Below are 14,631 nucleotides of genomic sequence, written 5' to 3'. Positions count from 1 at the left end.
CATGTAAAGTCTGCCAGGATACGTTATTTGAACTAACTAGTCTTCTTTACAAAATATTAGATCTGGTTTTCACAGTCTAAGACTAAGGGGGTTTGGTTCAGCTCCAAATCCTGTCAGGGTGTACTCAATGGATTAAATGCCTTCTGGGTAATGCTAATTGTGCTCTTTCAACTGAAAGTCTGAGATCTATATTATGATGTATTGACCCTAAACGTGGTCTCTTAGCTACTAACAAAGCAGGCCCTTCAGTAGATAGCTTACTTTTGATGATCCTGTTGTGAAAGAAGTTTCTAATTTTATAAACACTTTCGCTGGACAGAGCCCTGTCAGCTCTGAAAAAGGTCTTTCAGCCTCACCTTTTCACTAGGGCTGGCAGAATCAGGGGCTGCTTTGCTAGCCATTTCAGGCCCTATTTTAAGGTTTCCCATGCCGCAGAGGCTCCTGACAGTCTCAAAGAACAATCCCATTTTTCTCTTCTAGAGGCTGATGATACATAGGATACAATCCACGTGAAACTTCAGTGGAAATTCTTCACACTCTTCCATTCCAGGCGAGTCAACAATTTTCTTTCCCTCCAGGTTGAGAAGGGAGAATTCATAATTTTGTAAACAAATGGAAAACATTAACAAAAGATATATGGTTCTTCAGACTGTTTTTCATATTTGTTGACCAAGCTAGCCAAATAGTTCTGTCATTACTGTCCCATGCACAACATCTCAGTTCTACCAGGTCATCTTGCCAGGAAAATTAACAAGACTGGAATTCAAAATATCTCAAGATTCCAGAGTGGAATTTGAATTCTCCCTTATTCACCAGGATAATTCAGATGCAGAGTCCATGTCAGATAGACCTTTTTGCCTCTCACCTGACTTTTCAGGTTTCCATTTTCTAAGTTGGAGATCTGATTTGTTAGCTCTGTCGACAGATGCCTTCCTTTCGGATTGGAAGAATCTGAATTATGATTTCCAATCTTTTCCTATGATTTTGAGGGTACCTCTTCTAATCACAAAACAGAAGTGAAATAGTCAATCACCCTTTTCGTGAACACCTTCTAATTTCTAAACTTTTAAGAGGTATTCGCTACATTTCTAATCGTTGTCCTAAATATTCAACTTTGTGGATGTTTTTATAGTTTTAAAATTCTTTCAAACTTGGCTCTACTATCTTTATAGAAAACAATTGTCTTCCAAACTACCTATTCTACTTTGTTTAGCCTCTTGTAAGCGACTTTCAGAGATCAGAGCTCTTGATCTTGAAGGTAGATGTGTTTTACCATAAGGAGTTTCCTTTTTAATTTAAAAAATGAGGAAATGTGCTACCAAACAGGTAACGTATCATGCTTTTCCAGGGCATAAAATAAAATGTGGTCCATTGTTTAAAATCACATGAATCGGTTACTGCAGAGTTCAAACCACTCTCCTCCAGTCAATTGTTAATTTCTTTACACAGCCTTATGCTCCCAGTTTCCTTCCCTACTTTAGCTAGATGAATAAAATGGATTTTATCTGAAGCAGGTACTGAAAAATCCATTTGTGGTGCTCATTCTGTCAGGGGTGCAATAGCGTCCAAATCCTTTCAGGCAGGTGATTGTTTACAAGACATTATCTGCATAGCTAATTAATTGGAATCAATGTTTAAGTAATTCCATTATATAGATTTTAAACCAACTAAGTAAACCTTTTTTTGGGTTGTTATTAAGCTTCAAAATTGTATAATTTAAAGCCTCGGGTCCCGGCATAGAACTGTAAATTTGATAGCATTTGTGTGCAAGAATTTTTAATAAAATTCAGGCCACAGAGACTAATATTATCCCACCGGTATTTTAAATGCGTTTTAAATGCTACTTTTAAATGTTATTTATGATGATTTAGGTGCTTAATGTACTCCATATTCCCCTGCCTGTTCTAGATTTTTCTTAATTTATTTTGATTCAATGTACTTAGCACTTTAAAACATTTCTAGTACTCAGACCAAAAGCAGGAATAATTGTGATGGCTTCAACTTTTGGATGACTCTACAACCTTGCAAAAATAAGAGGAAGATTTTTACTGGACACTAGGACTTCTATGGATTGCTTAATATTGATTGGCTATAGAATGTTGCACTACTGGGATTTGGAGTTTTTCCTTTTCATTGGACTTGTAGATTTTCACATGAATGCATTTGTTTTCATTTACATTGTGTCATGGCTGCTGAAAAATAAAAGTAAAGAATAGTCTGCATAATCTTCGCCTCTGTGTCCTCAACAGAACTGAACATTCTTGTTCACGAATTCTATAACCTTTTTGGATTGTTACATTCTAAGAAATACTGAAATGTGTAATTGGACCAGGGCAGTTGCCATCAGTATATGTGTAAGAAGGCAAGGATGGCGTCTTCACTGGAATAAACCTATTTATGCAGTTACTGAAGTTGTAAATTGTTTTACAATCTCACTTACAAATAACCAGCCCTAAACTTATATTAAACAAAACAAATGCAAGCCGTACTCAATAACCTTGCGAGATGGGCTTATGACCTAATGGACAAAAAACTCAATATTTATTGGTCAAACTCTCTTTGGCTTGTGGGGGAGTAACCTTTAGACTAGAGGATTGTGGGAGTTATATCTTTTTTTTTATTTGAGAACTTTGCCATGGTAAGCACTTTGAAAAACAAGATAATAAAAACTGGCTACTGAAAATATAAATACATGTCACAAGTAAAAATCTGCAATGTGCTGTTAGCTGTAATAGGACCCTCTAACATCTTCTACTGGGGAATAAACTTCCAACATGTGGCTCAACCCTCTCAAGACTAACCGCATGATATCTGGGACACAGCATTAATTTTTATTTAAATTAAATTAATAGTTTATTTATGGTTTAAAAACAAAAAAAAAGATACACAATCTGAAATCTCTCTCACCAGGCAGGATGTCTGCCCTATAATTGATGCTTGAGCAAGGAGCAACCTCAGACATTGATTAGATCATGCCAGATTACAAGCTATCATTAGCACATTCACAATTCTGCCAAACTGCAATTAGTATTTCTTTTGCGGCTATTTTTCACAAATATACCTAATCACTTTTTAAAAATAGATTATGCTTGTTGCCTGTGCAGTAATAGTCGACTCACAATTAGGCGATAACTACTGAACTAGTGCAGAAAGACACAGAAGCGTTTACTTTCAAATCAATCTGTGGCATCCGTTCCATAGAAGTAAGATACATTAGGGTATCTTTCCCTGCTCTTGATGTTTTAAGATGCCATATCAGCACAGAAAGCAAAGCTAAATATCATGCAGAAGAAAGGTAAACCTCCAACTGAATTCCCTTTATTGGCATCCCACTAGGAAGCTCCATGAACCGTTTTAGCAGGAGGTTTACAGCAAATCAACACCATTTTCAATGAATAAATTATCAACAGAGGCATTACTGAAAGGCCCGATTTCTGGTGCCCAAAAGGTTTAAAGCATTTTGATTGACCGTGGCATGGTTTTTTGCGTCACATTATTTGCTCCACAGGCCAAAATATCATTAATTACAATTTACAGATATTTATGTAAAGAACAAGTTACTTTCCTTCGGTAACAATGTATCTGGTAGAGACACAGTCTAGCCGCAGATTCCTTGACTTAGAATATCCTCCAGGCGCTAGTCTGGACCCGGAGATTTTTCATCAGTACCTCTGCGCGCCGGAGGATGGCGGCGCATGGCTCCGCTCTGACGTCGTCCACAGATATGTCATCAGTGGAGCCATATAAGTCCCTCCCAGCGCACCGACGTCAGTTTTCTACTGCGAAACTTTTCCGTGTCAAAACGCGGAGCCAATACTTAAACCGAATGTGGGAAAAGAGTGCCAAAACCGGCTAAATATCTGTTGAGACAACAATGAGAATAAAAGAAAAAGAAAATGATGAGTAACATCACAATGCATTGTAGAGAATTGCATTGTAGAGAAGAACACTACATAATGGAGGAGCCTGAAGGGCGAGAGCAGAGTACTCGCCCCGCAGTCTCGCATAATCGAAGAACGAGACCCTCCTATGAGGCGAAACAGCAAATGAATGTTACAGTAAACGACAAGCAGTCTGCAACCACATGAATGGCAAGGTAAACGACAACGAGATCTTGACAGCATGAAGGTAAGGCACGCGATAACATTTCTGCAACAACAGATAATGTTAATCCCAGTCTCCTAAATATGAATAATTGACTACAACAGTGTCGAATAGACCCCTAACTAAGGGAGAAAAGCATCGGGGTGGTGGAGGGAAGGGAGAAGGACATGAGCAACCATTTGCGATAATGGGCGGAGAAGCCGCAGGTAAAACACAGATCACTGGTAGAAAGAACTAGAGAGGAAGAACCCCAACCTGAAAAGGCCCTCGCAGAGCGGGGAGGATGGGTGGGAGTTAAGGAATCTCTGGCCCGATACATTGTTACCAAAGGTAAGTAACTTGTTCATCTGAGAGATATCTAGCCACAGATTCCTTAACTTAGAATAGATACCAAAGCTATACCCCATTGGAGGAGGGTGTGCGACTTAACACCACCAAGTTCCGTAAGAGAATTAGTTTGTCAAGAAGATGGACTAAAACAGGTGGAGACTGCAAGTGCAAGCGTGGCTGAAACCAGACCATGAAGCTCTGGAAAAGGAGCATAAATAAACAAAGGCAATGGCACAGCAGAGGACAGGTCAAGACCTACACCTTCTAGGAAAGGGCGAAGGAAATCCATAGACAGTCGAACGAGCAGTGCACAATGGAAGAAATCCATAAGCTTCTGCAATAGATAAGAAGCAGCAAAATGCACAGGAACCATGGATCTGCAAAGAATGACCCAAAGAAAGGACATAACAGTGCGGCAAAGTCAGGCCGAACAAAACAAGCATACCCAACGGTGGATACCAAGAGGGGCATCAATAAGGACAGAAGTCACTCAAGACGAGAAATACAAAACCGGAACCACAACTAGATACAGGTATGTGGATAAGAGGGATACACTTATGCAGACTGTGTGGACCGTGGAAGCCACACCACAGATATGCGAAAGCCCATTAAACGAAGCAACAACAGAACACATGTGTAGTTAGAAATAAACAGAATACACCATCAGGCAGTCATACTGACCAACCATACACAGAAGTACAGCGGTGAAAGGATACCGGCAGAAGCCGGAGACACACACAAGGCTCGCTGTCATAAGAGAGAAAGAAAGAGACATAGCAAGTGTGCTCCCTTGCAGTTTGTATGTCTCATTACACACACACTATATATATATATATTTTTTTTTATACACACACATATACGCACACATATATATATACACACACACACATATACGCACACATACATAAAAGGTTATCATGTGTATTTATTTATTCATTATTATTTTTCTTTTTTGTGAGAAAGGCAAGGGATAATCAAAGAGTATGCCCAAGTCAAGTACAGCAGCCCGCACGACAGGTACCAACAGCACCAGCGTGAAGCATAGAAGGACGTAACATCCGTCAAACATCGATATATATAAGCACGTGTAGAGCTATATACCTGCGTACACACATAGCCTGAAACATGTGTAGAAGAAACAATGATCATCTTTGATAGAGAGATGGATAACATACAGCAGAGGCTATGAGCAGAGCGACATGAGCCCTTGTCTGGGAAGTGCTCATGAAAAATGGGGCACAAAACAATGTGCACCACCCACGTGACTGGCGTAGAAGCAACTACCTACAAGAAAAAAAAAACAGACAGGGACTGAGCCATGAGGAAAGGCCAAGGACAGAAGCACTTCCAACACCAGAGGGAAGGAATAGCCAATATAACAAGAATCAAATGCAGGCAACGCTGTGGCACAGGTTGGACCAGCAAGCACTGCATGCCCGTGAACGCACCCAATGTGTTTGAACACACGGTACCAGAACTGAAAACAGTAAGGAAACTGTACCTAAAGAGGAACAGACCCACATGCTTACAAGAGACACTGGCTTACGGCAAAGACAGCCAACATAGGCAAAAGTGTGGAAACACAGCAGAAAGCTTGAAAAGATAGCTAAGTGCCAGAAAAAAAGGGAGCATGCGTGAGCACGCCGTGACAAGCCAGCTAGGACAGAAAGCGAACAATAGCCTGGAGAGGTCTGTGCAGAGGCAGGAAAGAACTGACCAAAGGTAAAATTAAAACATGGAAGCTCCAAAGAGAGCTACGCTACCCTTGTGGGCTTGTTCAAAAAAGAAATCCCACAACAGCAAGTGGAGCGTGAAGAAAAAAAAAAAAAGAAAAAGGTGCTTTGCTATACATCCACAGCAAGAAATAGAATAAAACTCCCCAGAGAGGACGTAGATAACAGTCCTAAGAGGATCTCGCCGCACCCTCTGGAAGGACGTACACTACTCAGGAAGAACCATTCCTGGAGCAGTGGTAGGTAGATTGGCTATATAATAACCAACGAAAACCCCACATAGGGTATGTCACATCCCTTTAAAAAAGGACACCTCTTGAGACTAGCTCTTAGAGCAATCGAAAACAAGGGCAGAAACAGCTGTGAAGCAGTACAGTCCGTCTGGGAAATAACAGCTTGAACCCAGCAACGGACAATAGAGAAAGCAGTAACAATACAGCAACCAATGCAATTCAAGACAAGAGGACTGCACCAAGGGACTGGAAACAATGCCATTCACTGCAAACCAGACATGAGATGCTGAACCGCTGAGTCAGCATGACTGTGAATAAGATGGGCCCCATCAAAGGGCAAGTCCCGAAGCAGCTCCTAAACATTTTCAGGAAAACTGCCATCACGCAGCCAAATGTGGCGACGCAAAGCAACTGTCCTGGCCATCACCCGACCCACGGAATCAGTGGTGTCCATGCAGACCGAATTGAAAACTGAGCCAGCTCACGACCATCCAGGAGTATCCGAGTCAGGTCAACCCGGGGACCTTCCAGATGGGAGGGAAGTAAGCGCTCCACTGAGGCCCATCTAGCCCGAAACCCTAGAAAGTGGGTATAAAGTGCTGCAACTGCTAAAACCCCATGCATGGATGACGTTGCACCGATCGGAATTGGCACTTCTTCCTCAACGTCGACGCAATGCCACTGCTGCACATCTGATTGTTATTTGCACCCATTTTTGGCATTTATTAACCCCTGGCACACTCAGCCATCACACCAGGCTTTTTTCTACCGCGGTCACTGCACCATCCTGAACACCTTCTCTGTCTACCCACGCCTCTAATCCACTACTATTTGCTTTCTCCCCATCTGGGACCCTTTTCAGCCCACGGTCTTTTCAGGCTGCATTCTTCTGGTCATGTTTTTCTACTTTACCCCATTTGTATAGATTACAGTTCTGTTCATCATAGCCGCGTTTGACTGCCTTTTTCAGATTAATACATTGTGCTATTGCCACCAAATTCTATAACTAATTTATCAATCTAAACTTTGAACATATAATGGCTGCACTGGCGCACATAGCGGCTGACATGCCCTATACACCAGATCCAACCATTAACGTGCTTCCTTTTACATTCATTGCAAATCATACAATTGCCACAACATACGTCCACTCCAAAACACATAAGAAAAAAAATACATTTCCATTACAATGCCAATAGCTCTAACTCAAAAAAAAATGAGACCTATAGCATTGCAAATGCTTGTTATTTGTCAAAACTTGCCGAGTCTTTACCAAAATGTTTACAAAAAGGAGAAAAAAAGTATTTTTTGGATCAAGAGAACTAGATTCTCATAGTAGTGTCAGGCACTGAAGGGAACTACTTTGCGTGTGGATGTGCTCCTTGTATGAGGGCATTCAGAAAAGGGGGTGGTGATGAACAGAGTGTCTGAATTAAGCAGACCACTCTTACCCAGTCCAAAGATCAGGGCTTGATCCATCACCGTTATTTAGCTCACTGCCCCATCCCAGCTTAGAACCTGGCTATATGCAAATTAGTCTGTCCTTGGCCCAGTGCATCATGGGAACAGGGCAGACCAAACTACCAAGCCAATTCTTCACCAGAAAGGAGACAAGCTTCCGGGGACCTTGTATGAGGGCATCACTCATAGTGAAGTTAGTCAATGGTTAAAGTGGGAAGACCCATTTCCAATTCTGTATGCTGTAAATGGAGTGGTTGAAGTGGGCAGGATCGGCAGGGAACAGCGTGCCCCTACTTTTTCAATTTAATAGAATCCGTTCACCTACTATTTTGTTTAGAAAATGCATCCCAGAACGTCAGAAATAGCCACAGCTACAAATAAGGCTCGGCCGTTCAAGGACAGGTGGGGTGGGCAGATAAAGAAATGGACTGTCTCTTCCTTCTTGCCCACAAAAGACATGGACAGTGTCCACTTCTCCTGCTCTGCCACTGCCAGCTGTGCCACCCGTCTTATCCTCTTATTCCCTCTCTTTCGGTCTTTATCTTGCCACTTCTCACTTGCTGAATTAAAATCATGACTTCAAGAAACGGCTCTTGTCCTCTCTTTTCCACACTTTCCTTCATTCGTTCCCCTTTGAAATAGATCCAAAAGAGAAAAAAACATTTTTGCTGGAAATGTAAATAACGAAATAAAGCAAGACAGAGTGGTTAGAGTAGTTTTATTCATACCCAAACACATTAGAACCACTTTACAAAGTTTGCCAGTAAAACGCTGCTTTCGTTTTCTCGTCTTTCTTTGAACAGCATTGTTTTCCCGGAAAGGGGGGGGCACGTGGGGGGTGGGAGGGAGTGCATCATTCCTGGGGGTATGGCAATACCCTGCTGATGCGTGGAGTGGAAAACGTTTAATGTGTTCCTTATCAGCTGTATTCCTTATTTTAGTTTATAAAATGTGTACCGCAGCTTTGTGTTCAGGGATGTGTGCTTTTTAAAACATACTGCTTACATTTTGTAAGGGTATAACTAATGGACATTGAAACTTCAAGGGTGTGGGATTTAATAAAGTATCTACTTGTCCATGAGGCAGGTTGTTTCATAAATCTACTTGTCCTTTTTGCGCCATGTAATGCAGCAACAAATAACGGCTGCAATCTCATTATATAAGGGTTCTGATATAGCATCTCTAATTATGTGAGGGCTCGTACCATAGTAGGGTTTGAATACTAGCGAATCCCTTATGGTGCTATGTTTCTGCAGGTCTACATACTGTGGCTGAAGGTAGTGGTAAGCAATAGTTCAAGGGTTGGAATGCCCTTTTGAGTCTATGCAAACCCTACTAAATTGCATGTCTTAAGGGTTTTTCACCAACCCTTTTTCAATCTTTTCCCATACTGAAAAAGGTTGGAAATGTATTCCTGACAGTGGCAGTCTTCCAGGGTTGGGAAAAAAGTGGTTGGAGGAAAAGTGAACTTAAAACATTCGGATTTTCACATGAGCAAATCTACACACTCACATTTGCTCATGCTAAAATGCAGTTCACAATTTTTTTTTAGGAGTACTATTTCTTAGACTACTTCTGTAAATTCTTGTGAATTCACGGAAACTGTTTATATACACTTAATGCAAGGATATATACCATGGATGTACTTTTGAGACTTTCTTTAATAATTGGGCCTCTAATTAGGCCTTGCGTTAACCAGGACCTTTTGTGTTTAATAAAATTCTGTCTCTCTCTCTCGGTCCATCAGCTGGCTTCACTGTGAGTGACAGTATTCTACTCTTTGACCAGGAGTATGTTGACACAAAGTGGTTTTGTTCAGTGCCCGGAACCACTGTGGCAATGTGTGCTTTTTGAGACAAAAACAATTTTTGCTTTTGCCAATGCTTGTAAGAATGGTGAGGGCCCAGCAGCTCCCACACCAATAAGGTTTTATAAAATCCATGCCTAAACAAGTCACACATTGACAAAACCAAAAGGCTGACCACCAATTTCAGACCTACTGGCTTTGTCAACACTTTATTTTTGTTTCCCATAATCGTATTTCAACTGGTTACACTGATTTTCCATTATTAATATTTTTGGGAAATACAAGCATACATCAACATGTTACTAAATGATGCTGCAAAGCTATGGTACCTAAAATCTTACAGTTGTTTTGGAAAATGTTTTTTTCCTACTTGCATTTTTTTGTGAACATTTTATTTTGAAAGCAAAGAATCATCACTCTTGCTTTCAAGCTTCTGCAAATATTTGCATATAATCAGAGATCATTCTGGGAGCATTATACATAGCCTCATATTACTAAACTTTGAAAACGTGTATACACATTTGTACTTGAAACACCATCAGTAGTGCAGGCCAAGCTTACATTTACTTTTAGTGCTCACCCTAATAATAAAGGTTTTGCTTAATGGCCATAAATACAGGTTTGAACAGCATTAACATATGGACACACATATTACCATAACTGTAGACAATACCCTACCCTAATCCATAATGTGGTACTGTAAACTGGCAGCCTAAGGGTTTGTGCTGTAGGGGGTTGGGCCTACTTATCCCAAGGACACAATACAAAAGAAAACGTGTCGCCCTTGACCCCAAGCAATATGTCCCGGGCGTCGGGCTATAGGAATTACACATCCCTGGACTGAAACAGATCCTTTCCTGGCCCTGTAGTCATGTCCTTAACTTTTCAGTCAAAACAACTTGATTTCTGAATAATGATTGTAAAAGCGTTGCGGTAACAATGTAGTTCCAGCTCGCATTTCACATGATTTACTTAATGATGCATTCCCTATGAGTGTTTGCTTTTTCCAGGATGTTATTACTTTTTTTTCTTTCAGGCAGCATATTACTCTTGTCTAGTGCATAATTTGAATCGAGCCACATCCGAGTGTTTATAGTGGGGCACAATTGGGTTGTAGCTGAAGGCAGTGCGAGTTTCTCCCAGTGGGGCAGTATGGTGTTCAATGGGGGAAGAGGATGTGGCACTAAGGCAAGAGCTGCCGAATTTGGAACTGGAGAATCAGATTCAGCACTCATGACCAGCCCACCCGACCACTCTACTGATGGAGCCCATTCCCGTGCTAGACTTTAGAAGGCCCCGCTAGACCTTAGAAGCTTATGTGTCTTAGCACCAGCAGGTGGACCCTAGCGGCGGAAACTGTGGGTTAACCTTGAAGACCTGTCCACCACAATCCATACTGAAGTTCCTGTGGGCAGGCCTACAAGCAGCACACCCTAGAGCACGGGTCTTCAAACTGGGGGCGGGGGGCCTGGCTCTGGTCAAAAGAAGCATCATGGTGATAGCAGTGCTTTGTTTTAAGCCGAAAACAAATGATAAACAGTAAGTACCTCTTTAATGGGCCATTAGTAACATCTTTTGTCATTTAGATCTTGCAGTGAGGTAGTGTCAAAAGGGAAGAGACACAAAATATTCTTCAAATGTCCCCACCCCCATTACAGATAATCACACTTTGAAAACATGCACAGTAAGGCCTAGCTAACCAGAATAGTATGTTTAGCAATCATGTATTTGATTGCATTTGTAAAAGGTTTAACATAATTGTAATGTGTAAATAAGTCTTGACATATTTAAACATTGCACATTTAATAGATTAATTGTGAAAAATTTGGTGGTGGTGGGGGGGCGCGCAACATTAAATAGTTTGAAGACCACTGCCCTAGAGCGACAGTGACTGTCACATCACAGGACCCTAGAGGCCAGTCCACCTTACCCATTGGCACCTCCATTGGCCTTGTTTCAGCAGTAGTAGTGCAACTCACCAGGGATCGGTAATGCAGGATTTGCACGCACACCAAACTAGGGGCCTGATTCCCAACGGTAAACTGCGACAAAATCTACCTTTGCAACTTCTGGTGTTCACAAAGATCATTTAACGAGTAGTAAAGTTAGACTTGTGTCTCAGTTAACATAAATGTTGGTCTTTAATTTAACTAACCCCAGGCCTCAGTTAAACTTAAGATCAAAACTTAAGTTTAACTGAGATAAAAGTCGAACTTTACTACATCTAAATGCCCTTTGTGAAAGTCGTAAAGTTAGACTTTCGTTTCAGTTTACCCTTGAGATTCGGCCCCCAAGTTTGCAAACTTCACAGTCTCTCTTTTCATGCACAAGCACTTTTAACATGTGCTGCTTGCTTCAGAACCACTGGAATTATGCAGCAATGGAGGCCCAAATTATGTCACAGAGTTGACTAAATTATGCAGCAAAAAAAGTGGCAGCGTAATGCAATACATTTTCTGATACTTTATTATTTTGACATTTTTACAAATACTAACAGTCTCTGCAGATATTTTGCTTCATTAGTACAAGTGTAATATGCAAATGCAGCTGTCAGAAAGGTGACCCGTCAACCTTTGCAAAGGGCCCTCCACTTCACAGCAACACGTCACATTTTAATAACTTGATTCATTTGGGATACAAACAATTTTTTAGTTAAAATCGTCAGATTATGCTGCAGATTATGTATGATGTGGCAAATATGGCAGATCCAAAATTAGGAGAAAACATTTGCAAACTAGGATATTTTGCCATTGCTGTTTGAACTGCTCTTGTGGAAAAAGGAAGTGCTGATGACAAAAACTTCATGGCTCGGGGACAAATGGCTTGGGATTCCATTTTTAAGCGTATTTGGGACATTCTGTGATTGGAAACATATCCAAATTCGTGAATGTATTTTAATGTCAATAACTCATATTAAACTTTAAACATATCCATTGGTTGAATGATCTAACGTAATATGCTATAACCGGTAAGTGAAATGCCAAACAAATCCTAAAATTTGTAATGTTTTGCTCTTTCTGGCCACACCTCTGACTCCGCCCACTGACCCAATCCTTAGGTTATTCCCGCCATCTGATTCTCAGCCAACAGATCCCCTACATTTTCCCCCACTTCGACCGCTGTGTAGCTAGATGACAGAAGAAAAATGCGGATGACAACAGACCATGTATGCAAGAAGACGGCACAAAGCAGCTTTCTTTACCTTTATAGATGCCGACCAGAAGAAATGTGAAGACCTGTGATGTAGTGACACTACACCAGCAGGGAAACTAGCTCCAACCCTTTAATGCAACCCAGATCCACTGGCCGTAGCCGGGTCGTGTGAAGAAGATCTGCCGCCCCGGTCTCTTGTCACGTCGCAGAACGAGAAACTGACAAACCTCTTGATTATATGAAAGCTGACATTTTCAATACTGAATTCAAGACATGAAAACGAAAGAACAAGTAACACACTGAAAACAAAACAAGCTCTGAAAGTTATTCTCAGCTGACAACACGATAGCTATTCTTGCTCTTACTGGGAACCCAATTTACTCGGCCCTCGGTTTCTTCCACAACCATAGTGTACAGGAATTTTAGAGATGCACCTTCAAACCTCCATTCTGACCAACAACAATCATTTCCAAAGGCCGTGGAATGGGTGACCGACTATTCAGCCCGGTACTTACACGATCAGCCCGTGAACTCAACCCAAAGCCCGCTGTCCGTTGCTTGTCCTACGAGTGTCCGTAAAATTCAGCCCTTCCGGGTCTCTCAGGGGGCCTGGCCCACCGCACCGCGCACCATATTCTCCGAGGCGTGCGGGAACGGGCGATAAAGTCTGACGTATAACGTAACGTGGAATGTAGGATTGCCAGCATATTAGCCAATCGTAGTGCGCCGTACAAAATGTCCACGTGCTGATTGGTTGTGGAATCCGCATGGGCCTCTGACCCAGCCGTTCCCACACAGGCTGTGCCTTTGCTAGAGGCGTGTCCGAGGCGGGTAAGGCGCTGAACGGGCGAGAAGCACCTCTATCTACCCAATATCTTCCGTGGCAGTTCTGGCTTTTTAACGGATGAGCAATGCACATTATATAAAGTATTTAGTACATCTATTGCAAAATGTGGGATGGTTTTAAACCACTCAAAATGCAATGTATGGCAGACCTGGCTTAGGATGTTGCACATGCACTGGGTCCTTAAATAAGAACATATGTAAGTGAAGGGGGTCTAAAGCACCACAACTCCTTCCTCTTTTGTAATCGGATGTAATAGTCCACAGCGGTCATTAAGCGTCCCGAGGTCCTGCGGTCACGTTAATGGGATACAGGGGTTTCCTCTTCTGGAATAGCTGAACGCTAGCCTCTGCTGCCAGTCTGTGATGCGTCACATGTCTCTTGGATGGTAGTTGGCATAGAAATTGTCGGATGTTTGCGGTGGTGACGAGGCTTCCATTTCAATAATTGGCATGCTGGTGAGATCACTGCACGAGAGAAGGGGCCGGGCACTGTTGATTGCTAAACGTGCCAATGTTGTGAAGAGGCTCCAATAAAACTTGCTATTGAAAAGTATCGGCCTGAAATATTATTTTGGACAGTCCTAACATAATGTTACGTTTTTGATAATATAAATGAATAATAATCACTACTATAAATAAGCTGCGGTACATCTAAACAATAGTTACTTTAGACCTAAGTATTATAGGGCTGTTGAGGGCATTAACAGGGAGGACAACAGTCTGAGAGGGCATTGCGACAGGAAGGAAAGCAATAGTCGACACTGTCACAGATGGGGCTGGTAGGGTAACCAATACACTAAGTTTCAGATAGTCATAATTGCCATTTGACAGTGAAGTTATAATTAGGGCTCCCGGTGTTATGGTATTTATGTTTTTGAACATTTTAGTCTACATTTTTCCATATTTCGTTTTTAGGCATCTTGGGCCAGATGTACGACCCATTTTTGCATGTGCATATGCAAAA

The 14,631-nt window shown here is 41.6% G+C and overlaps 1 protein-coding gene across 2 annotated transcripts in view; it reads right to left on the bottom strand.

Moving 5' to 3' along the window:
• Positions 1–14,631, bottom strand: part of GNE (glucosamine (UDP-N-acetyl)-2-epimerase/N-acetylmannosamine kinase) — a 248,260-nt gene that overhangs the window by 168,708 nt on the left and 64,921 nt on the right. The window contains exon 1 of one of the 2 annotated variants that reach the window (XM_078676534.1): positions 13,337–13,512. The exons of the other annotated variant lie outside the window; for it this stretch is intronic. The gene's annotated coding sequence lies outside the window, so the exon portion shown is untranslated. Of the gene's footprint in view, positions 1–13,336; positions 13,513–14,631 lie in introns of those variants that run through there. 2 annotated transcript variants of the gene reach the window in all.

Source organism: Lissotriton helveticus, chromosome 2_1, assembly GCF_964261635.1.
Source record: "Lissotriton helveticus chromosome 2_1, aLisHel1.1, whole genome shotgun sequence".
Taxonomy (NCBI): Eukaryota; Metazoa; Chordata; class Amphibia; order Caudata; family Salamandridae; genus Lissotriton; species Lissotriton helveticus.
The sequence above is the reverse complement of the archived record's forward strand: the minus strand, read 5'-3'. Positions and strand labels throughout refer to the sequence as shown.